The sequence below is a fragment of the Medicago sativa genome, chromosome 4 (genome assembly GCF_051527215.1).
Source record: "Medicago sativa cultivar Bolivia chromosome 4, Bolivia_mono, whole genome shotgun sequence".
NCBI classification, from domain to species: domain Eukaryota; kingdom Viridiplantae; phylum Streptophyta; class Magnoliopsida; order Fabales; family Fabaceae; genus Medicago; species Medicago sativa.
Window position 1 is genome coordinate 9,037,270 of NC_140752.1, and position 26,273 is coordinate 9,063,542.

General features: G+C 33.1%; 1 long non-coding RNA gene across 1 annotated transcript; it reads left to right on the top strand.

The window, feature by feature from the left end:
- Window positions 1-257: 257 nt before the first annotated feature.
- On the top strand, window positions 258-3,509 carry LOC146926072 (uncharacterized). Its single transcript, XR_015034019.1, has 2 exons — window positions 258-621; window positions 2,058-3,509. It is a non-coding gene; the product is annotated as an uncharacterized LOC146926072 (long non-coding RNA).
- The last annotated feature ends 22,764 nt before the right edge of the window (window positions 3,510-26,273 follow it).

The window sequence follows — 26,273 nt, forward strand, 5'->3', positions numbered from 1 at the left end:
TCAATTTAAATGAATGAATATCATTATTTTTAGTAAATAAAAAAACATATTGAGTAATACGGTGTCTATATTTTAATTTTCAAATAACAATTTTTTTTTTTAAAAGAACATAATTTTATTTTTGAGTTGGTAACATAATTTATTTTAGGCTTAATTGCAGTTTTAGCCCCCTAAGAAAAAAACTACAAAACCGCCCCCAAATTTTGCAACTGTAGCAGTTTTGGCCCCCCTAGGAAAAAAAAATAGGCTTATGTAATATCCCGCGTATTAAGAATTAACGTAATATCTGAGAGCGATACAAATACGCACGTTTAAGCAGAAGGGCATAATAGTCATTTGAGTTTAAGGACTATTTAAGGCAATTGGGTCCAAAAATCTTCATTTTCATTCCATTTTCTCACTCTAGGTTACAAACTTTTCTCTTCCTCTCTTCCCTCTCTAGAAATCGATCCCCATCCTTCAATCCTTGCTCAAGATTTGTTCAAGATTTCATGAGCTAGTGATCATGTGAACTTTGGGTGTTTTGGAACAAGCTTCTCAACTAGTTTCCTTCCTCAATCAAGAGTAGTGATTCTAGGGTTTGTGGTTAGATAACTTGAACCAACATTAATCTTGCTCAAGGTGAGTTCTATAGGTAGAATAACCCACCTTTGGGGTTGGATATTCATGTTTTGTGCTAGTTTAGCTTCTTTGACATTTTATTGAACCTAAAGCCATGCCTTGTGATCATATGATAAATTGCCATGAGATATGATTTTGAATATGTTTTGTTAAGCTATTTTGAGTACCTAAACTTGTTATCAATGTTTGGAATGAGTTGGTGCATTTAGGGGATCAAAAATGGGAGTTTTGGGTCGGAAATGCCACGAACCCGCGGCCGAAACACGCAGGTTCGCAGCGCTGCGCCTGACCAAGGGCGCTAGGCGCCCAAAGTCAGAGAGCTAGCGCTAGGCGCCCACCCTCTGGCGCCAGGCGCCCCTGACAGGGCAACTTTCATGTTGTTTTGTGCTCGGGTGCTTGGTGCCAGTCCTGTGGGGGTCCGATGCGATCGTTTCGGAGTATATTTTTACTGTTTTTACTTGTTTTTCAACTGGAACAAAATTGATATGGACAAAACTTAGAATTTCTAAATGGTATAAAACTTGGGTTTATGACATTTTCAATCCTCGGAAACTAATAGGAAAATGCACCAATCAACCATTGAACTTGAATCAATAATCATGGCAATTTAACATGGGTTACAAAGATGACTTACGGGTGTTAAGCTTGATGGGTAGAGATATTCTAAGGAAGGGTTTGAACTTAGCGAATCGACATGATTGTCAAGAATAGAATGTCACATTATCTTCTAAGTTTTATAAGTTAAGATGCTAAGAATGTTTCTATGATTATGTACAAGTATGAATATGTATGCATATGAACATGATAAGACAAGATGTAGGTGTTCGTGTCCCTTGATATCCACGCTAGGGGGATACAAGGGGTTCTCGACCTAAGGGGAACGATTCAAGCCGTAAGGGACCCGCACAACACCGAGGGAGTCCGATGTACGTACATCGGTCATGTATGGGATAGTTCTCGGGGTTACTCCACCCGGGGCTCTCCGTAAAACGAACCAAGATAATATTGTTTGATTCACGCTAACATAATGACTGAACAAATATGATTATGCATGTTATGATTATGTTAGATTATGAAATGAATGATTTACCGAAGACGAACTTAGGTTTCCCTATTCGTCCGGTATAGGTTGTGTCATGAATTAGTTTAGACTTCGGTGCGTTCAACGTACCTTAGCAAGCGGTATTAGGATCTCTTTACCGCCATGACACGTATGATATAGTGAAAGCCTATAACATGTTATGAAGGTTCTAAGACGGTTTATAGTGTGCACATCCGTCTAGACATAAATGACCACACACACACGTATAATCAACCGGCAGGTTGTATTTTAGACACGCGATAACCGTAGGTTTTTCCCCCAAGGTTATCACTAGCCTAGGGCTAGGAAGAACTCATTGAGGCATTATGTCTCATCCAACTCCTTATTTGTTCAGGTTCACAGGTTTCCCGAGGTAAAGGTAAAGAAAAGGTCATGGAGTGATTGTGTTATCTTGGAGCTTTCATGGTGTGGATTAAGGATGCATATGTTACATTATGAGTCATGTGGTTATATATATGTTGTGATTGTACTATGTTATGATAAAACTATGGTGTAATAATGTAACATGAGAACTTTGGCTCATCGATGTATGTAGACTCAAGACTTGATGTTGTGTTATTATTGTATAATTAATGTATCCAGTATCAATATTAGCACTCTTTTGAATATTCTAGATATTTTCAAACATGGGTGTTACAGCTTAATTAATGATTTGGTCCCTTAACTTATTTTTGGATTTCAATTTGGTCCCCTAACTTTAACCTGTCTCAAATTGGTCCCTTAAATCTTACACCGTTTACTATTATGGTCCTCTCCGTTAGTTTTTTTGTAAAAACTGTTAACCTTTGCCACATGTCAGTTTTGATTGGTGATCAAAGGTTGGATTTGAAAAGCACACATGGCATACTATGGACTCACTGATAAGTGCTCAAAAGTAATATCTTTCATGTGTTAAAATAGCCATTTTTAGTGACTTGTTATGCAAGTTATCTACTGAAAAGCTATCAATTGTTGTATTTATACCATTTATGCTTTACATTCTTGATTCTACCCAATTTATGCAGGAAATGACAAGCAAGGACCAAAACTCAATATTCTAAGCCAAGCAAACCTCGCTTACGCGAGAAAGTTCCAGAAAGCAAATGATTATCTCGCAGCCAGCTTGCTTCAGACTCGCTCGTGAAAATTGGCATCTCGCTTACGCGAGTGTAACTTGCTTATGCGAGATCAATGTCGAGAGAAAATGGAATTTCGCTTTTCATCTCGCTTCCAGTTCGCGCAAGCAAAGGTTCAAAGGCGGTTTAAAGATTGAAGCAACTCGCTTACGTGAGTGCATCTCGCTCACGCGAGATTTGTCCAGAGAGCTAATCCAGAACCTCGCTTGTGGATCGCTTCCAGATCGCTTACACGAGATTCAACTTCTAAAGGAAGACAGGTGGACGTGGCAAGCCTTCATTGGTCAGAGTTGGATATTATTACTGCTCGCTTGAGCGAGTTTTGTCTCGCTTAAGCGAGATGTCACGATTTCAGTCCATTTAAATAGAAGTTTTCCCTCTCTCTAGCACTATTCACTGTTTTATTAGATAATTTTATGCATTTCTAGAGAGAGGTTAGAGCTATTTCTAAGAGAGAAACACAAAGCAAGTGATTGAGGAGTAGATTCAACCCTAGATTCATTGAGACATCAAGGATCTTGGCATGGAATCTTCATCTTTCCTTCATCCTTTGCATAGTTTACATGTCTATGTGTAGCTATCATCTACTCTTGTAGTATTGAGGTAATCAAACAAGCTATTATGTAATCTTTTGATCTTTTAATATATAAGGTTCTAGCTTAATGATTCAATATTGTTGTTATTCTTGTTTTTAATGCTTTCAAAGAGATTCAAGATGATTTGGACACGAACTCTTGAATCTAGAACTAGAATAACAATCTATCTTAAGTTATATCACTCTTGACAAGTTTGTAAATCTTCGATAATCACTTTTAATCAAGAACTTAATGCTTTCGGATATTTAGTCAGGTTGGACACGATCGATTAAGTTATCCGATCGACTTTGTTATCTTTTAAGGGATTTGGACACGAATGTTTAAACGATAACTTAGAAATAACGATATCGCTTTGGACACGAAGGATATTGTAGAAATGATTGTGATAATATTGGTTATAAAGCTAGAGTCTGTTAAATGATCGAGAGATTGCTGCTGTTATGCTTGCTTGATATCTTATACCGTAAGCGAAATAGTTCGATCTTCTCTCGTTTTTACTTTTATGTCGTTTAGGAACATAGTTTTGCAAACAAACAATTTATACCCATTCCTTAATGTGAAATAATTGTGAAAACGCTTATGATTGAAGCAACTCCCTGTGGAAACGATCCTATATTATACTTACGTGTATATAGTTTTTAGACATGTAAAAACATTACATCAAAATGGCGCCGTTGCCGGGGAGTAGCGGAATTTTATCATAAGTATCGAAACAATTTTGTCATGTTAAGCAATTTTGCACAAAATTCTTTCTTGTATATAACATACACATATAACATTTATTATCCTTTTTGTGCTAACCACTTGGTATAGTCTCTGTGAACTTTGTTTATGCGAGGTACCGTTGCTAAAAACCAACTTCAGTTTGATCCTGAGATAGAGAAAACAGCTCATAGAAACAACGCTGAGACAAGGGAAGCAAAGAGATTAGCCAGGCTGGCTCAGCAGGAATCTTTTAGTTCTATTCCTACACCTTCTGGTTCGGTTCATACTTTATCTCCTAGTGGGTCTTTACACTCGTCTGCACCATCATCTCCGAAAAGGGAAACATTTGTAGCCATGGCTAATGAAAATGAAGATGGGAATGCACTACCGTGTTGGGTTAGTCCAAGGAGGCTTGCTAGCCTCAGAAATCAAAATACTAAACAAGTTGAGTTGAAGTCGGGGTTAATCCATTTGATAACTCAAAACCCGTTCACCGGTATGGATCATGAGGACCCATATAAACATCTCACCAATTTCTATGTTACCGCTGGTACACTTGGCATGAAAGAAGATGAGGAAGATAATATGTTCACCAAATTGTTTCCTCATTCTTTGATTGGGAAAGCTAAGGAGTGGTACTTGGATCAACCGACTTCTTTGATGAAGAATTGGAATGAATTAGAGAAAGCTTTTCAAGAACGGTTCTTTCCGGAGGATAGGCATGTAGAAATGATTGTGATAATATTGGTTATAAAGCTAGAGTCTGTTAATTGATCGAGAGATTGCTGTTGTTATGCTTGCTTGATATCTTATACCGCAAGCGAAATAGTTCGATCTTCTCTCGTTTTTACTTTTATGTCGTTTAGGAACATAGTTTTACAAACAAACAATTTATACCCATTCCTTAATGTGAAATAATTGTGAAAACGCTTATGATTGAAGCAACTCCCTGTGGAAACGATCCTATATTATACTTACATGTATATAGTTTTTAGACATGTAAAAACATTACATCACTCACAACATATGATAACTCCCTCCTCATCTTCTTCTTCACACCAATGCCACCATCTCCTTTAAAATTACTGATTGTGAGGGAGTTTTATGGGTTTGAACAAATTATACAATTACTGATCTGTTATATGCTAATATTAACAGGTCTACTTTTGGCACAACCACATTTGCATTTTTTTGTTTCTACCTTCTCCTTACTGTGATTGTTGGTGCCACGATGCTTTGGGTTTAGAGGGAATTTTATAATTTGTGTAAGATTGTGAGGAAGGATGTATGGATTGATGTTGTGGTTGGTATGATGACGACGATGATAATGATGATTTGAATGTCTCACTTTCTTCATCATCTTCATCTTCATTAATCCTACCCAGAACAAATAAAACCTAGATTCAACACAAATGCAACATCAATTCACCCTTTCAACATCATGAATTCATGGTTTCCACAAATTCAACACAACAAATAAAACCTAGATTCATTTACAAAATAACATCAATAATAATTACAAAGGGCAAAATTTCTTCAAAGCCCAACCCACCAAAAGAAGTGATAAGATTGCAAAAAGATTACAAAGGGTCTTCTCTCTCATTTTCTTCTTTTGTCAATCCTCTTTATGCTTTCTTTTCCCCAAGTCACCTTTGCCAAAGAAGTTCCTTTTTTGTTTCTAACTTCTTCTGTAGTGTTTCTTTTCTTGAAAATAAAACCCATATTTTCAAATTAATTAAGAAATTAAGCCCTAATTTGTTTCCACTTCGTGTTATTCATTCTGGGTTAGGTTTTCTGGGTTTTACGATTTGAATCTAGTAGCCACCAAATGTGATTTTTGACCAAAGGGAGCGAGTAAAGTTTGAAGTGGTGGTTTTGATGGGGTGGGATTTTGTTGAATTTATGTTTCAGTTGCATAGGGTATGAAATGGAACCTTTGTTCAATTGAATTGATATAATCGAAGATGGAAATGGAACCTTTGTTCAATTGATCAAGAAGATCGGTAGAGAGAGTGATAAAGAAATTGTTGTCGTTCTTGATGGAGATAGAGAAAAAAGGTTGTTCAATTTAGGGTTAATACATTTTTACCCCCTGTAATATAGGCGAGTTTCGGTTTTCCCCCTGTAAAAAAGATTCTTTCGATTCCAACCCTGAAATATGAAGATTCCGTCGAAAACACCCCTGGTCAAATCTGGCACACGCCAGGTGCTGATGTGGCGCGCCACGTCATCTTTTTTGATACGTGGCACGCTGACTGTATAATTATTTTTATTTTTTTAATAAGGACACGTGGCATTTCCTATTTTTTAATAAAAAAATATTTTTTTAATAAAAAAAAATATTTTTTTAATAATTAAAAAAATATTTTTTTTAAGTTTTTTTTAAAATTTTTTTTAAAAAACATAAAAAAAACGAAAAAAATTCTTAACAAATAAAAAAAATGAAAAAAAATTCTGGAAAAAATAAAAAAATACCGAAATTTTTTTAAAAAAATTGGAAAAATTAATAAAAATGAAAACAAAAATCTGGAAAATTTTAAAAATAAAAAGTAAAATCTGGAAAAATTAAACAAATGAAAACATTATGGAAAAAATTAATAAATTTTGAAAAATTCATATTTCCAGATTTTTTCAATACCGGAAAAATGAAAAAAAAAATAATATTTTTTTTTCGGAAAGTACTTGTCATTCAACCGTATAACATGATTTATATACCGGTGTCAATCAATATACATTGTATCCTGTTATTCGGACATGGTTTTTATAAATATGAATAATCTTCAAATTTTTGAAAATGACCAATCTTGAAATTTTTGAAAAAAGATTAATCATATTTACAAAAACTAAATTTTCGATAAAAAAAAAGATAAAAAAAAATGGTATTTGAGTCAAACATAATTCATATTTTTTACGAAAAACATACAAACTGCTCAAAACATTTTTTATGTTAGTGTCTACTAGTTTCAATGGTATTTGAGTCAAACATAATTTATATTTGTTTTACTATTTGAACTTCTACTATTTAAATATTTTTTTCGAAAATTCATATTTTTTTATCTTTTTTTTTCGAAAATTTAGTTTTTGTAAATATGATTAATCTTTTTTCAAAAATTTCAAGATTCATCATTTTCAAAAATTTGAAGATTAATCATATTTATAAAAATCATGTCCGAATAACAAGATACAATGTATATTGATTGACACCGGTATATAAATCATGTTATACGGTTGAATGACAAGTACTTTCCGAAAAAAAATATGATTTTTTTTTCATTTTTCCGATATTGAAAAAATCTGGAAATATGAATTTTTCAAAATTTATTAATTTTTTCCATAATATTTTCATTTTTTTAATTTTTCCAGATTTTACTTTTTATTTTTAAAATTTTCCAGATTTTTGTTTTCGTTTTTATTAATTTTTCCAATTTTTTTTAAAAAAAATTTCGGTATTTTTTTATTTTTTTTCAGAATTTTTTTTCATTTTTTTATTTGTTAAGAATTTTTTTCGTTTTTTTATTTTTTTAAAAAAATTTTTAAAAAAAATATTTTTTTAATTATTAAAAAAATATTTTTTTTATTATAAAAATATTTTTTTTATTAAAAAATAGGAAATGCCACGTGTCTTTATTAAAAAAATAAAAAATAAAAATAATTATACAGTCAGCGTGCCACGTCATCAAAAAAGATGACGTGGCGCGCCACATCAGCACCTGGCATGTGCCAGATTTGACCAGGGGTGTTTTCGACGGAATCTTCATATTTCAAGGTTGGAATCGAAAGAATCTTTTTTACAGGGGGGAAAACCGGAACTCGCCTATATTACAGGGGGGTAAAAATGTATTAACCCTTCAATTTATCATATGTTGCAAGTGTATTGTATACTCGTGTGTGCTTTTCAAATCCAACCATTGATCACCAATCAAAACTGACATGTGGCAAAGGTTAACAATTTTTACAAAAAAACTAACGGAGAGGACCATAATAGGAAACGGTGTAAGATTTAAGGGACCAATTTGAGACAGTTTAAATTTAGGGGACCAAATTTAAATCCAAAAATAAGTTAAGGGACCAAAGCATTAATTAAGCCAAAAAAATAAAAAAAATTGACACGTGGCACCTCACTTAGGGTGTCACGTCAGCGTAGACCGAGTCAAAATTGGCCTTGGAGGTCAAAACTGCCACAGTTGCAAAACTTAGGGGACGGTTTTGTAGTTTTTTTTCATAGGGCGCCAAAATCGCAACTTTGGAAAAGTTAGGGGGCTAAAACTGCAATAAGCCTTTATTTTATTTGGACAAAATATAGCATAATTGACCCAATGGATTAATATATGCATAATTATACATAAGTTAATATAATGTTGCTTAAGAGCATTATCTTTTGAAAATAATTGTACGACAACTAATTAATTTCTTGTGGTCCGGACATAAATTGTGCATGAATGACATCAAAGATCCGACAAGAGTTCCTTTGAATGTGCATTTTTCTATGGTATCTATGGTACAAGATTTGATGTTTTCTCAAGCTTAAATTATTAACTAATCTCTCATCTCTATAGTATATTTTAAAGGTCTAGATCACATTGTTTTATGCAAACACGAGAGGATTCTAATCATGTTTCGCCATATGGTTTGAGTCTTGTCGATTGATCATGTTTATGCAATACTCCCTCCGTTTGAAAATCTCTATTATATATATTTGCACTATTTTATTTTGATAGTACACATGGCATCCTTATATTGAAAGGTGCATTTAATGTTTTGTGTAATTGGTACATATTATGTGATTTATGTAAGACTTATGTAATTAACATGATTATGCAAGTTGACTAAAAGGCTTATAATGACAAAAAAATAAATGGAATATTTTATTCAAATTATTTTTGCTATTTAATGTGTTACTAATTTCATTACTAAATTAATGGCATAATTGACGTGACTTACTTGCTTATTTTTTCCTATAAATATTGTTTGTCCGTCTCAAACATCTTCACATCATTTAGAATTCATACTAAAATTTTAAAATTATTCTCAAAATCTCTCTTTTATTTTATTGAAACACTTTTCTTCTTAACATATTTTTTTCATCGCTCTAATTTCAAAAATTGATTCAATTTATGATATTACTCCACTACTTGTTGTATATATCCATGTATTTTGTTCAAATTCACATATTCATCCTATGATACCCTCGAGTTCTAACGGCTTATGACAAGATATGTACCAATTACATATTGGTACACAATTCTTAATTATCATCCAATCAAATTGTAATCAACACATCATCATATTAAGTTAGTCAGTCTTGAGTTTTTTTCCCTATATATAGTCAATTTGTCTTTCATCATTTGTATATGCATCTTCCTTTCGTACAAATTGTTTATAATATCATTTATTTGAAATGCAAATATTTCTACCTCCTGACCAATTCAATTTTATTGATTTCATTATTATCAAATTGATTTAGGCACCTTTTTTTTCCTTCCGAATTTTGATTCCCTTTTATAGGTTTAGCTGTCGGCTCTGTTAATTTTAGGGTTTTCATCCCCATATATATTTACACCTTTTGAAAAAGTTTGCTTCACGTTTTAATGAATTTCATTATTTTTCTATTAATTTGAAGCGACGTAATTGAAAGATGTTTTGAATCAGATTTCTTCATTCCAAAACTATTTTTTTTGCCACTATTAATGATGAGAGATATGTGAAAGGCATGTCAATGTTTTGTTCTTCCAACGTTGAAGTTGTGCATTTAAAAGAGAATTCTTCCTTAAAAAAAACAGAGAATTCTCAAGTATTTTTGGGTAACATATTAGTTGATAGTTCTCAAGATATTATATTTTTATCTTACATTTTTGTGGTGCAAACTATTCATGTATGTTGTAGAACAAGACCGACCCCTGCGAAAATGTAGAAAATTTATTTTAGTTATTTTTTTTTCAATGAATTTTATCTAAACCTCACTATTTTCTTTATTATTTTCATTTGCTCCTATTCAAAAGAACTGATTTAATTTATTAAGTTTTTTCGTTTATATTGTCAATCACTCATTTTCACTAAACATGGCGTTGATATATATTATTTCATATAAATTATTTTAACATCAAATCTCATCCATTCATTTCATTTGATAAATTAGTCCACATGCATCAAATACTCTTTATCACCTAATCAAGATTCCATTTTTATCTCCCCAAATTTATTTATTTCTGCCATCAACACATACTCAAACTTCTTTGTTAATTTTTTTACAAATTGCATGATAAAACACATACATATGGTTGTTTGAGTCACTCATCAACATCGATAATATTTATTTGCCTTTATTTCATACCCATATTTTTTTATTTATTTTAAAATTATATTAAAAAAAAAGACAACAATCTCGGCTAAACTATCAATATCTCTATCCGTATCCTTATCTACATCTACAATCTACATCTACATCTACAATATAAACAAGTGAAAGCATTTTCATTCAAAAGTACATGTGGCATGTTATAGTCTCATTCTAATTAATGTCAGGCTAATTATTGCTAGAAAAATTCAAATTTCCATTACAAGGTATATGCTTAGCACCTGGTATTTCAGTCTCAACACATAATTCCATATACTGCCTCTATTTTAAGAAATCATTCGATTTATTATTATGATCAAAATGATATCTAGAAATTTAATTGCCTGATATCAAATCAAACAAGAAACTGCCCATAAAAAAATCAAACAAGAAACTATCAACTGCCAATTAATGAAATTAAATTCAAATTATTCAACACTTATAACAGTCTTAAAAAAGAATGTTGACAATTGGTCTAAATTCAAATTATTCAACACTTATAACAGTCCTAAAAAAGAATGTTGACAATTGGTCTAATTCAAGACTATCGTTGAATTGTTTCTCACCTATTAAAATCAAATTAAAATCAAAATAAAATAGTGAAAGGTAATGATTCTTTTTGTCACAAAAAGGAAATAAAATAGCTCAGATCTTTATCTCCCATCCTATTCTCATCACTATTACTATTTTTCAAAAATGGTTTTGAGAACGGTAAGAAGATCAAGAACACCTTTAGTTCCTACAATTTCATCAAATTTTATTGTTGATTGCATCAGACCGTTCCCCTTCATCATGGTTTGTGACCATGGTTTAGGATTTTATTGCTAATAGTTGGATTTTTAGCTGTACAGGAGAAAATAAGAGGGAGAATGTTAGTTATCAAATAATTTGTTGAGAAATTGATTTTGAAGCTGAAGAAAGGCATAAACGAAAGGGATCTTGAATCTTCTCTCATGATTTATATTTTGTTCCAATTCTCTCATGATTTATATTTTGTTCCAAATAATTGTCTACTATATATCATTTTTGAAAATGCTTCATTTGAGACATTATTTTCATCATATAACGATATGATCTTATTCATTAAATTTCTTTTGCTATTAATGTAACATATTTATTTTCCCATATATTTGTTTGCGGATGACCATATTGCTACTCAATGTTCCTCAAATTTACAAAGAACTTATCGGATTTATAACTAAAGTATATCTCAATTTAATCGACTTTAATTCCTTCCAGTTTGGTTGTGTTTCATCTAATTGGGAGGAAACTCAACATTATTGAAATTTCTTTTATCGGTTTAGTTTACAATGTGTTCATTATTTTGCAGAGACCTTTATAATATTGAGAACAAAGTAGTTTCCTATCTATATATTCAGTTCAAGGTCGCGCATCCTATATTAACTGTCAGGGCCAAACTTTAGTTTTTTTGGTAATTTGTCATTTACTCATTTTATACCACGAATCATATGTAATAAGTGTGTATTTTAGTCTTTTTAAGGCTTTTGTTTATTTTTCTTCTTTGTGTTGTTTGGATTAATGTTACATTATAAGAATTTTGAATTAGGGTTTCATTTTTCTTTGTTGCAGCTTCTCTTCTGGATTCTTAAGTTTCTTTTTTGACATATTCTAGATTCTTACGTTGCAAAAGTTTTTCTGAATTTTATTACTATGATTATTTCTGAATTTTGCTAAAAAAAAATCTCAATTTTTATTGCAACTTTATTTCTGAATTATGTGTTCTCACGGAATTTCATATATTTTATTTTCAATATTAAATAAATACAAACATTTGAAGAAAAAAAAATTCCTCTTTTATTTTTTTTGAGGGAATTCCTCTTTTATTTAAATGCAGTTTTGGTCGAACCAAACCGTACACCATCGATTCAGTTTGATTCGTTTTCACTTTTAAAAAATGATTAAACCCAAACCTCATTTGACTTTGAAGAGCATGTAAATGGTAATTTAAAAAAATCATTATAACAATCAATATTTTGAATAAAACACGTTTACTCAATAATATAAGTATTGTACTACCTCTCATACAAACAAAGTTGTAAAGAGTGTATATACACATTAATCAAAATATATCTATTTTAAAAGGGGCACTAGCCAAAAAATGTGTATTTTTTTTTTTATGTTAATTTTAAACCGAACCTCCACTAGATAGAACTAGAAAATTAGGTGTAGAACATATACAGTGGCTAGACCTATGGGTTTTTAGATGCAATATTGCACATGTTAAAGCAACTGAAAGTAATAACTTCTTATTGAAAACAACTATTATTTATTAAAAAACTACACATTTAATATAAAATGCACAACAATTATTTATTACTAAGACCCATTTAATATTTTTTGAAGTGTTGAGTTTGAGAGATTTTTTATTTTTTTAGTTAAATGGGGTTCAATTATGAACTAGCTGCATCACTTTATAAATGCATAAATAAAAGGAAACAAGAACAAAAGGAGTTGGGGGATGGACCAAAACCTTCTCAATAAAGCTATGCAAAAAGCTGAGGGGCAAACACCAAACCAAGAAAAAAGTAAATAACAGGAAAATAAAAAGTAAAGAAAACCAAAAGAAAAATAAAAGGAACGAACTAAGAGAAAGTCCTTGAGTTATTCTGGTAACATATATACTCCTAGAGTTTGAAAGATTAAATCTTATTAAGTATTAATTATAAGAGCAAGTGGCATGTACATAGAGACTCATTTAAGCAACCAAAAGGAGAGGTCCATTGTGGATGCTCTAACAATCGATTAACTTATTGATGAAAATTTTTGGTCGAAAATAATACAAAATAAATGCTTGCTGAAATTATCAATTTTTAAATATTATTGTTATTATTATATTATTAATAATAATAATAAATATTGATTTTTAATGTTTATTAGATATACTAATTAAATGCATCAATTAAGTTTGGTAACTAATTTTATATTTGATATTTTTTCGAGTTATCATGAAATTGGTATAAAGCTTACATCACCGCTTAGCAGTGACTAATCTTAGTTGGAAAACCTGTGGGATACATAAGACGAGTTCTCTCATCTCAGCCAAATATTTTCCATACACATGAGGCAGAAATTGAACTGCTATCCACATACTTATGAGGCTCTAATCTATTATCAATTTGACCATTTTTTCCTAAGGTCATAGCTTACATGTTAATTCCAGATGTTCGTACAACCGGTTCATCCTTCAGTATTCCATTGAAAATCAATGAAGCATTGATACATGGATTTGAAAAGAAAATACGAGACCTTAAAATTGATATGAAGGCAGCAGAGAGAATCAAACACGAGACCCTAAAAGTAGTCCCAGGCCAAAACAAGTGGGTTAGATCAAACTTATTCATTGTGTTCCCTTATTGACTTTGTTTATCCAAATAATTTGGAAAATATATAGATCTCCAAAAAAATCAAGAGCGAGGGATACTTGCTCAAACTTTGGACCCATTTGAGCATTTTAACAATATTATTCTATCGTTGTTTCCAGAAAACGAGAAGGAAAATATTAGCTTTGATTTGGTTTGTCAATCTGACCAAAATAAAAAGCTACAAAGCAAATGGTATTCAATTGAGTTCTTGAATGATATTAACAGTTGCATATTTCAAACCACAAATTAAGATTTAAAGTTGGATGTCCAATAATATTGATGAGGAACATATACCAAGGTATTGTGTTTCAAAATGAGAAACCCCACATCTTCATCCAAAACCTTAAGACAATGTGTATATTACTCATCTCATTTATATGTTCATAAATATCAAATCTTGCTGGCAATATATAATTTTTACTCACACATGACAAATTAGCATTTCTCCCTTAACCGTGAGACTCTATATGTCTATGATATGATGAAATAGTCAAATAAGGCCAGAGGCACAACATGGTAAAAAAAGGTGGCTTGGTGGTGGTTTCATAGAGATGTGTTTTTTTTTCTCATTTATTTTATGAGAAGAGAGAAATTAAATTAGAAAAATTATTCGAAATAGAAAGAAATTACAAGGAAAACGAGTGAGTTGTGGGTAGTTTTATGAGTTTGTTGAATGAGTTGGATATTACTGAGTAATTATTCTACCAAAAATATTAGACTCATCAAAAATGTCACATCAATTTAAAATGTACAATAAACATGTATTTTTCAACTCAGCATAACACATAAACGTTTTTCCTTTGTCATATCCCAATAAAGACTAAAAGTGAAGGAACTTAAAATAATAGAGGTTAAATAAAAAAAAGTTATCGCCTTGACAAATAAAAATTGCATGAAAGCGAACGACTTCCAAAATATAATATTTAACATAAAAAAATTAAACAAATGACATTCAAAAGCTAACAAAACAAATCATCATAATTTCGGGACTGCAAGTGTAACCTACATTGGGTTGTATCTTTGCATTAGGCTAAAAGAAACTAGACAAATGATATCGACACCACAATTTCTCCCAAATTATTTAGGCACACGTTTGTGAGTCATCTCACTTATATCTTATTGAATATCTACTATTCCTTTCATTGTAGAACTTTAACTCTTGTCATACCCCAATTTTTGACCTAACATCCTACATTCATACATTGTCTGACCCTGAATAGTCTTTGACTTTTCCAAAGAAATTTCAGCAGAAAGGTATCTTAAAATACCTCATGTTTGGTTCCGAGTCGGGCCCTCTTCACTCTTTATATTTTTATAATTTTAGTTTTCTTTATTTTTTTATTATTTGTTATTTACTCTTTAATTTCCATCTTTTATTTAATTTTATAATTTTAGTTTTTATTTCCAATTTTTATTTTAGCTTTTAATTAGTCATTTTTCATATTTTATTTTAGTCACTTTTATTTTATTGTCCAAGTAAAAAAAAAACCAAAGTGTCAATGAGTCCAAAATTAAGTGTCCAGGGGTCCAAAATATTTTTCCTCCAAGTCATGCCATAATCAGTGCAGAGTCAAAACTTTCTTCCCATTTTTCATCAGGAACACGTTTCATCATCAATACCTCTTCTCACTTTTTTAATTTATTAGTCATTTTTTTTAAACTTTTAGTTTTTATTTTTATCTTTCATTTTTATTCAGTCTTGATTTTTATATTTTTTTTATTTTCCATTTTACCATTTTGTTTTTATTTTTTTCGTTTAATTATTTCTTTAGGTTTTTATTAACTTTTTTTAATGAGTCCAAAAATTGTCAAAAATATAGTGTCAAGGTCCAATTTTTTTCTTTCTCAAGTGTGCCACCAATCATGCCATTTTTACATGTCAACTCTCCCATTTGAAAAATCATTCAAATCACATTCCAAAACCATCAATCTCATTCAAATCCCCATCAAAGTGCATTAAACCAATTTTCCATTTTTCATCAACCTTAGAACCTATAAATAGAGCTCTCATCCTTCACAATTACACACACCAAAAGTTCTCTTAAGTTGTCAAAGAACTTTTCTCTCTTCTCCCTCATTTAGCTTGTGTTGACGAGCTATTCTTTTCTTCTCTCTCTTTTTTCTGTCCCTTCGGAATAAGTCCCTTCGGAATTTTGTCCCTTCGGTAATTTTTGTCCCTTCGGTTGTCCCTTTCTTTTATTTTCTTGCATTTTATTTCTTTTTAGCATTTTATTTTATTTTTATTTAGCATTTTAATTATTGTCATTTACTTTCCTGCAATTAGAATGTATTTAGGTCCAATGTAAATATAAATAAGAAAAGTGTGTGTGTCTTTTATTTCTTTATCGCTTTATATATATAAAAAAATACAAAAAATTAGATTAGGGATTTTGTGGTGATCCAACGTCACTACAAAAATCCACGCACTTTTAATTTTATTGCTCCGTTAGTTTAATTTTCATTTATTATTCCAAAACAACAAAAACATTCAAAAAATCAAAAATCACAAAAATATTTTCATAATAAACCTTGATTTTCAATCAAGTGATCGTCCTTTTTATTTTCTTTCTTAATCAAATATCAAATCAACTTTAATCATACTTTGAGTCTATTTTTCTTTCAATATAAAAAACACAAACAAATTCTTTTTGCCACTTGGCTTTTCTCTTTAAAACTTTTTTCAAAACTAATAAAAAACACATAACCGATCAAACGTCATTTTTTTTAACCCCGAACTACGAGGTTTTGATCCCTCACGGGTACGTAGGCAGAGGACACTCGTCCTTCCAAATCAATAAAATGTAGATAATTAGGTCTTCCTTTTTTTAATCATTTCAAAATTCCATTTTTTTTTTCAAAAAAGCAAGCAAGTTTAAGCACAAAAAGTTAAATAAAATCAAGAGGTTCTCGTAGAGTACTACGAATATTTAGGGTGCTAATACCTTCCCTAAATATAACCAACCCCCGGACCCCCCAATTTAAATAATTTTTTTCAAAGTCGTGAAATAAAAAGTGAGTCAAAAGCTAACCAAATAGCTTTGATCTCCGAAAAATGACGCGACAGAAATGGCGACTTCACTGGGGACCCCTTAAGAGGGTTGAGCCTAACTTAGCTTTATTTAATTCTTTGTGCTATAACTTGCTAAAAAAATAATAAATAAATCAAAAAATAAAAATGGAAATTCGTGTATATATTTGTTCTTCCTTCTTCTTTCTCCTTTCTTAAACGTGAGTGGTGAGATAAGTCCTACACCCGGATTTGAGGGAAACATAAGATAGGATGGTGGTATAATCAAAGTCCCATACCGAGAGTAAGTTTCGGGATATGGCACATGTGATAACCCCACTCAACGGAGGTCTCTTGGAAGTAATTTATGTCGACATGAGTAGTCGTGATTGGCATTGCTATTTTCAAGTGACTGTTAATGTTGAGGACCTTTTGTTACCTTTAACCCATCTTGGCCTTTTAGGACGTAGTGCGGTGGCTAATCAAGAGTAGTCTTGAGTTGGTTGATACGCGATACTACACTCAGACGAGACTTTCTTACGAACGTTGTTGGACCGGAAGTAGTTCCGCAACCCGATAATGTTTGGAAGTGGTTGACAACTCTGGGAACTTGGTAGAACCCTTGTTACAAGTGCAAATAAAACCATAGTCCTTACCAAATGACGTTGTTACCCTTGACTCCATCATTATGGACCCAAAACCTCACCATGTTTTCACCGTTCTTTAGCATAATCATGCATACATTCATAAAAACTTTTTCTCATCAAAACATCGAAGGACTTAGATAAGTTCTTGTAAACATCGGAGGTGTGGACCTTATAAAGAGGGACACCAAGGAATACAGTTTCAAAAGTCTTAAACTAGACCTTAGCTTTGTCGGTGACTTTGTCTTTGGCTTTGCTTTTGTTCTTAAGGGAACCGTTTTTAAATATCAAATTATCAAATAATGTTCCTTATGATGTTTACAATTACTTTGACAAATCCTTTGATAAAATAAAAAAAATGTGTCCACTTTTGCATAAGCATGTCATGCATCATTTTGCATTTCATAGTCTCAATTCCGAGTCTCACAAAATTTCTTTTCCACAAAAGGTCAATCTGTTTCAAAAGTGGTCCGACTATCCTCGTCCAAGGCCAACTCGCACCTACAACACTTGTGCAAACAAAAAGAGTGAACATATCAGTCTGAGCAAGAGATCACAACACTCCATGCCAAGTCAGAGAGACTGAGCACCCCGGTGGTTTCACTAGTACCTTCGCAGAATCAGCTGCAGTTCCAGCAAGGGCCCGAACGCCAACATCAACAGCAGGCTCCAAAGATGCCGTTTGACCCAATCCCAATGACGTATGTGGAGCTGCTTCCCATCTTGCTCATGAAGAACCTTGTCAAAACTAGAAAGCCTCCTCGAGTGCCTAACGAGTTGCCGGTTGGGTATCAACCTGACCTCTCATGTGCCTTTCATCAAGGGGCACCCGGCCATGACATCGAGCACTGTTTATCTTTGAAGATTGAAGTCCAGAAGCTGATTGAAGCCAATATGTTGCTCTTTGAAGGTTGAATTGATCAGATGTGCAAATTAATCCACTGCCAAATTATATTGTGACACATGGAGTGGATAGCTGCAATTGGGTCGTTTTGATGTTCCTCCTACTACTTATTTTTTCAAATAATGTTTGTTTGTTGCTTTTCGCTTTTCAAAAACATCCTCTCGTCCCGCCCGAGACGAAAGTGAACTTGTGTAGGGCTTTTTGCTTCATGAATTTCCCATCATTAATAAAAAGGTCGTTTTGATCCCGACTTTGTTTTTATTTTGTGCTTTTTCTGGAAAAATGGTAATACAAAAAAACCAAAAAAATTCTTCTTTAATCATTCTCAAATATCTGCATAATCATAACTTATACTTACTTGTCAAAATCAATAATCAAATCATGCATTAATAAACCCGTTGAACACATTGACCATGTACTCTCTTCCAACTTTGAGTTCCTTGTATCCGAAGCTGAAGAAAACAAGAATGAAGAGACTCCCGACAAAATCTCTCGCAAACTGGGGCTTCTTAGCCATCGAAGCTGTCAAAAATCAAGAAGATTGTCCAGAAGATGGCATTCACTCACAAAGACTGGCATGAGTTGTTACCGTTGCCTCGCATGGACATCGTACTTCAGTACATATTTCAACAGGGGCAACCCTCCCTCCTTCCCCAATATACAACATGGAGGTCGTGCTTCCCATGGAGGTCGAAGTCCCGTCAATAGGAGTTCTGCTAAAGTCCAAGCTTGATCAAATTTAAATGCATGACGACCCTGTACAAATATATCAAAAGAGGTTTGAAACAAGCTTCTAACAAAAAGGTTCGTCGCCATGAATTTCAAGAATGGAACTTTGTACTACTTTCCCACCAGACTCCAGGGGCAAGTGGGCGTCTAACTATGAAGGCTCGTGTGCAGTGACTTTTACAACTATGGATGGTGACAAACTCACACGTCCTATGAATGCCGGTGCAGTCAAGAAATACTCTGTCAAAAAAAAAGCTCGATAAGTCGCAAATCTTAAAAAGCGGCTTAGGCAAAAATGAGCGTCTCGATGGACTGAAAACCTGAAAGGGCGGTCCAGGCAAAAATTAGAGACATGAACAAAAATGATTATCCTGATAGGTTGAAACCCAAAAAGGCGATCTATGCAAAAGTTAAGGATCATGACAAGTAACTGCATCAGTCAGCACAGTCCACTTGGGGCATCCAGTCGTCAAAAGACCTCCGATTCAAAGCATCTACAGATCAAAGACTCGGAACAGGGGCATTCAAAGTTGTCGGGGAGTATAACGGTTATTGTGTTCAATGTACCTTCCAATATATTTACCATTTTCCAAATTTTTCAAAGATCTGTGGAGCCATGCCATTGGCAGGTCACCACTCAATTCATCAAATTTGAGCCTATGCCCATTTATTTGGAACTCCCATTCATTCTATTTGCAAAATTTCTTCTATTTTTGATGGCAATACTTGAAGCAAAAAAATTCAAAATACAAAACTTTTTTTTTTACGTCTTTTGAAAAGTGTGAACAACAAACACACTCTCTTTGAACTCGTGAGTAGTTGAAGCGTACATCAACATCCGTCTCGAGAACGGTTACATTCCGGAAGAGAAACATGGCTAAACACTATGGAGAGGACCTCTGCTTTGAGCAAGATGCTGTCACAGTCCAAGGATACAAAAAAAAAACAAAAACAAAATCAAAGCTCGCTAAGTTGAAAACCTGAAAGGGCAACTTAGGCAATAAAGAGCGTCCCGGTGGACTGAAAACCCGAAAGGGAGTCCAGGCAAAAATCAGGGGCATAAAAAAGAATATACTCCCGGTGGACTGAAAACCCGAAAGGGCGGTCCAGACAAAAATTAGGGGCACAAAAAAAAGAATATACTCCCGGTGGACTGAAAACCCGAAAGGGCGGTCCAGGCAAAAGTTAGGGATTTTCAAAAAAGAAAAAAAACATGACTGTTGAAGCATGCCAGAGGAAGAGCACTCTGCGCCAGTTTACAAACGGCAACTTCTTCCAGACTTTTGGTTAAACAATGGGCTCTCTCCCCAAGAGGCATCAGTTGCTACCTTGTGTTGGGTTTTACACCGCCAACGGCTCGATTTGTTCACAATAATATCATCTCCAAGGAAGTTTGCCGAGTGTTTGTACTGCAATGTCAGTCCGCCTCCCATCCTACATATCTTGTCTCGTTTCGTCGAGTCGCCTGTCATATCCAATTTATACAGTCGTACGAGCTACATCCATACATTCATACAATCATACATTCATACATTAATACTTTCACGCATTCATGCACTCATGCATACACAACATATACATGACATCATTCACACATGATTGCATTAGTCACCAAAATCTTGTTTCGGTCGTGTCTCTTCAGTTCGGTCAAGCCGCAAGTTTCCACACATGAACATTTGACTTTTACCTTCTTACAATCAAAAGTGTCATCCCCAGTGTGTCCGGTCCAGAAATGTCACTCATTATAAGTCCGGTAGATTCCGGCGAACTTTTACAAAGCCCGGTGGATTTCGGTAATCTTTTACAAAGCCCGGTGGATTCCGGCACAACCTTGCAAAAGTCGAGTGGATTCTCGCAAAACTCTTATGAAGCCCGGTGGATTCCGGCACAACCTTGCAAAAGCCGAGTGGATTCTCGCATATGTTTACCAAGCCGAGTGGATTCTTGCAAAAGCCGAGTGGATTCTCGCATATGTTTACCAAGCCGAGTGGATTCTCGCAAATGTTTATCAAAAGCCGAGTGGATTCTCGCAAATGTTTATCAAGCCGAGTGGATTCTCGCAAATGTTTACCAAGCCGAGTGGATTCTCGCAAATGTTTATCAAGCCGAGTGAATTCTCGCAAATGTTTATCAAAAGCCGAGTGGATTCTCGCAAATTTTTATCAAAAGCCGAGTGGATTCTCGCATATGTTTACCAAGCCGAGTGGATTCTCGCAAAAGCCGAGTGGATTCTCGCATATGTTTACCAAGCCGAGTGGATTCTCGCAAAAGCCGAGTGGATTCTCGCAAAAGCCGAGTGGATTCTCGCAAACCTTATCAAAAGCCGAGTGGATTCTCGCAAATGTTTATCAAAAGCCGAGTGGATTCTTGCAAATATTTATCAAAAGCCGGGTGGATTCTCGCAAACGTTTACCTTGTTTCAAGCTGCTAGTCCTAAACAACGGACCGCTTGAGTTTACCTTTTAATCTTGTTTCAAGCCGCCAGTCCAAAACAACGGACCGCTTGAGTTTACCTTTTTGTCTTGTTTCAAGCTGTCAGTCCTAAACAACAGACCGCTTGAGTTTACCTTTTTGTCTTGTTTCAAGCTGCCAGTCCTAAACAACGGACCTCTTGAGTTTACTTTTTTTGTCTTGTTTCAAGCTGCTAGTCCAAAACAACGGACCGCTTGTGTCTACATTTTGTCTTGTTTCAAGCTGCTAGTCCAAAACAACGGACCACTTGTGTCTACATTTTGTCTTGTTTCAGGCTGTCAGTCCTAAACAACGGAGCTGCTAGTCCTAAACAACGGACCGCTTGAGTTTACCTTTTGTCTTGTTTCAAGCTGCCAGTCCTAAACAACGGACCGCTTGAGTTTACCTTTCGTCATGGTCAGTTCCAACCAATGAATAGTTTGAAATCACATTTTATTTTCTCCAGTGTCATCCCCAGCTTAGCTGTTCAAGTGATGTCGCTAACAATATTTTGTTTTCATTAAGCTATCGTTCCAAACCGATACGGTAGTAGACAATCTCTTCCCCAGTGAAACTGCAATTCCCCAGCGGAGTCGGATCCCTTTCTTTAACAAATTGGGTATCCCGTTGTTTGTTTCTCGTCCCAGACAAATCATCTTTGCCGTCCTGCATTCATAATTGCATCACGCGCATTTCATAACATCTTAGGTCAAAAATTGGTGTACTTTTGTATTTAAGTCTCTTCGTCCAGTCAACTCAAAGATTTCATCTTCAAATCTCCGGACGAAGAAAACTTAAATAGGGGCATCTGTCATACCCCAATTTTTGACCTAACATCCTACATTCATACATTGTCTGACCCTGAATAGTCTTTGACTTTTCCAAAGAAATTTCAGCAGAAAGGTATCTTAAAATACCTCATGTTTGGTTCCGAGTCGGGCCCTCTTCACTCTTTATATTTTTATAATTTTAGTTTTCTTTATTTTTTTATTATTTGTTATTTACTCTTTAATTTCCATCTTTTATTTAATTTTATAATTTTAGTTTTTATTTCCAATTTTTATTTTAGCTTTTAATTAGTCATTTTTCATATTTTATTTTAGTCACTTTTATTTTATTGTCCAAGTAAAAAAAAAACCAAAGTGTCAATGAGTCCAAAATTAAGTGTCCAGGGGTCCAAAATATTTTTCCTCCAAGTCATGCCATAATCAGTGCAGAGTCAAAACTTTCTTCCCATTTTTCATCAGGAACACGTTTCATCATCAATACCTCTTCTCACTTTTTTAATTTATTAGTCATTTTTTTTAAACTTTTAGTTTTTATTTTTATCTTTCATTTTTATTCAGTCTTGATTTTTATATTTTTTTTATTTTCCATTTTACCATTTTGTTTTTATTTTTTTCGTTTAATTATTTCTTTAGGTTTTTATTAACTTTTTTTAATGAGTCCAAAAATTGTCAAAAATATAGTGTCAAGGTCCAATTTTTTTCTTTCTCAAGTGTGCCACCAATCATGCCATTTTTACATGTCAACTCTCCCATTTGAAAAATCATTCAAATCACATTCCAAAACCATCAATCTCATTCAAATCCCCATCAAAGTGCATTAAACCAATTTTCCATTTTTCATCAACCTTAGAACCTATAAATAGAGCTCTCATCCTTCACAATTACACACACCAAAAGTTCTCTTGAGTTGTCAAAGAACTTTTCTCTCTTCTCCCTCATTTAGCTTGTGTTGACGAGCTATTCTTTTCTTCTCTCTCTTTTTTCTGTCCCTTCGGAATAAGTCCCTTCGGAATTTTGTCCCTTCGGTAATTTTTGTCCCTTCGGTTGTCCCTTTCTTTTATTTTCTTGCATTTTATTTCTTTTTAGCATTTTATTTTATTTTTATTTAGCATTTTAATTATTGTCATTTACTTTCCTGCAATTAGAATGTATTTAGGTCCAATGTAAATATAAATAAGAAAAGTGTGTGTGTGTCTTTTATTTCTTTATCGCTTTATATATATAAAAAAATACAAAAAATTAGATTAGGGATTTTGTGGTGATCCAACGTCACTACAAAAATCCACGCACTTTTAATTTTATTGCTCCGTTAGTTTAATTTTCATTTATTATTCCAAAACAACAAAAACATTCAAAAAATCAAAAATCACAAAAATATTTTCATAATAAACCTTGATTTTCAATCAAGTGATCGTCCTTTTTATTTTCTTTCTTAATCAAATATCAAATCAACTTTAATCATACTTTGAGTCTATTTTTCTTTCAATATAAAAAACACAAACAAATTCTTTTTGCCACTTGGCTTTTCTCTTTAAAACTTTTTTCAAAACTAATAAAAAACACATAACCGATCAAACGTCATTTTTTTTAACCCCGAACTACGAGGTTTTGATCCCTCACGGGTACGTAGGTAGAGGACACTCGTCCTTCCAAATCAATAAAATGTAGATAATTAGGTCTTCCTTTTTTTAATCATTTCAAAATTCCATTTTTTTTTTCAAAAAAGCAAGCAAGTTTAAGCACAAAAAGTTAAATAAAATCAAGAGGTTCTCGTAGAGTACTACGAATATTTAGGGTGCTAATACCTTCCCTAAATATAACCAACCCCCGGACCCCCCAATTTAAATAATTTTTTTCAAAGTCGTGAAATAAAAAGTGAGTCAAAAGCTAACCAAATAGCTTTGATCTCCGAAAAATGACGCGACAACTCTTATTTTACACGATAACATATCTCCCTCAAGTGTGACATTCTCTGTGTCCGTAATTACGTGACATAGCCAAATAAGGTCCAACTGATGTACAACATGATCAAAAAGGTAGATTAATGGTAATTTACTAAAAGTATGTTTTTGTTCCTTTATTTCATGAGAAGAGATCAAAGAAATTAGAAGATGAAAAATAAATTTGAGATTGAGAGAACTGATACCGGTTAAAAAAAATAAGAATTGTGTATTTTGTCCATGAGGTTATAAAGAACGAAGTAAGTTGCAAGTGATTTTATGAAATTGTTGAAGGAGTTAAAGATTTTTGTGTAATTAATTTACCAAAAAGTTAGACTGCGTTAAAAAAACTAATTTACCAAAAAGTTAGATTCGGGTAAAAAAACGCAACAACATATAAAGAATTTACTAAGCACATATTTTGTTAACTCAGCATAACACTTAAGTGTTTATCTATGGTTAAATTCCACCAAAGATCAAAGGATAAGGAATTTAATATCTTAGAGATTGATTAAAAAATATTGCATGAAAGTGAACAACACCCAAAAACATAAATTTGATATAAAAATTAAATAATTGGCATCCCAAAACTAATGAAACCGTTTATCGTAATGTTGAGAGTTCTAAGGGTGTCTACAGTAGGTTGGACTATCACATTAGGCTAAGTGAAACCACACAATTGTGATTGACATCACATCATTATCCAAAACCTTAAGGCATTAGGTGTATTGGTCATCTTACTTATATGTTTCTCAACGTCTACTTTGGCATCCAATAATGTGGAACTTTAAGTCACAATTTACACATGAACATATATCTCTAAAGTGTGAGACTCAATGCGTCTGTAATTTGTTGATAGGCAAATAAGGTTAGGCGAAGGCACAACATGGTTAAAAAAAATGGATTAATGGTGTTTTTGCGGAGGGAAGTTTGTGTTCCCATCTTTGATGAAACGAGAGAAATAAATTTAGCAACAATAAAATTAAATTAGAATATGAAAAGAAATTTGAACATGAAAGAAATGATAAGGGAAAAAATAGTGTGTGTTTTGTCCATGGAAGTATCGGAAATATAGCGAGTTACTGACAATTTTATGGGTCAGTTAAAAAGTGTTGGAAATTTAAGAGTAAATATTCACCAAAAAATAGACTCGGTTAAAAAAATGCCACATCTTTATAAAATGTTTAATAATCATGTACTTTTTCAATTCAGCATAACACATTTGTATTTTTCCATTCGCATGTTCGTTCACCCAAAGACCAAATATGGAGGTATTTGATATAATATTGATTGGATAAAAAAATTGTATGAAAGCAAATGACATCCAAAAACTTATACTTGATATAAAAAGTTAAACAAATGAAATTCAAAAACTAAAAAAAAAAAAAATTTAATGTTTAGAGTTCTGAGGGAGTCTACAATGGGCTGGACCATCACATTTGACTATGACAAACTCCACAAGTGATATTTGTTTTATCTTGGTTTTCGGGTTTCAAACATTGATTTCGTTTGAACCTTTTTAACCGGTGATATCTTATTTTTTCTTGGGAAGGGAAAAAGTAAGCAAAACCCTTGAGAATCGAGGTCCGGGAGTTGTTTTCGCTACGGGAAGGTGTTAGGCACCCATAACGACTATAGTATCCTATAGGAACCGTCTTTAATTTCTACGCGCGCGCTTTATTTTTAAATGCTATTTTGAAAGTGATATTAAACCTAAAGGTATTCTAAGTGAAGAATTGGAGGGAGAAGAAAGTGTTTGAATTTTTATTTTATTTGAATTGAAGAAATTTTGTTCCTTGCCTACGTACCCGTTTAAGGGATCAAATCCACCGTAGTTCTCTTCCAAAAAATGTTTTTGTTTTTGTTGGTTGATTTTAAGTTTGAAAATGGGATTTTGAAGAATAGAAAGAGGCCTCAAGGGCATGAGATTTAGAAAAGGTGAGGTGGAATTAGT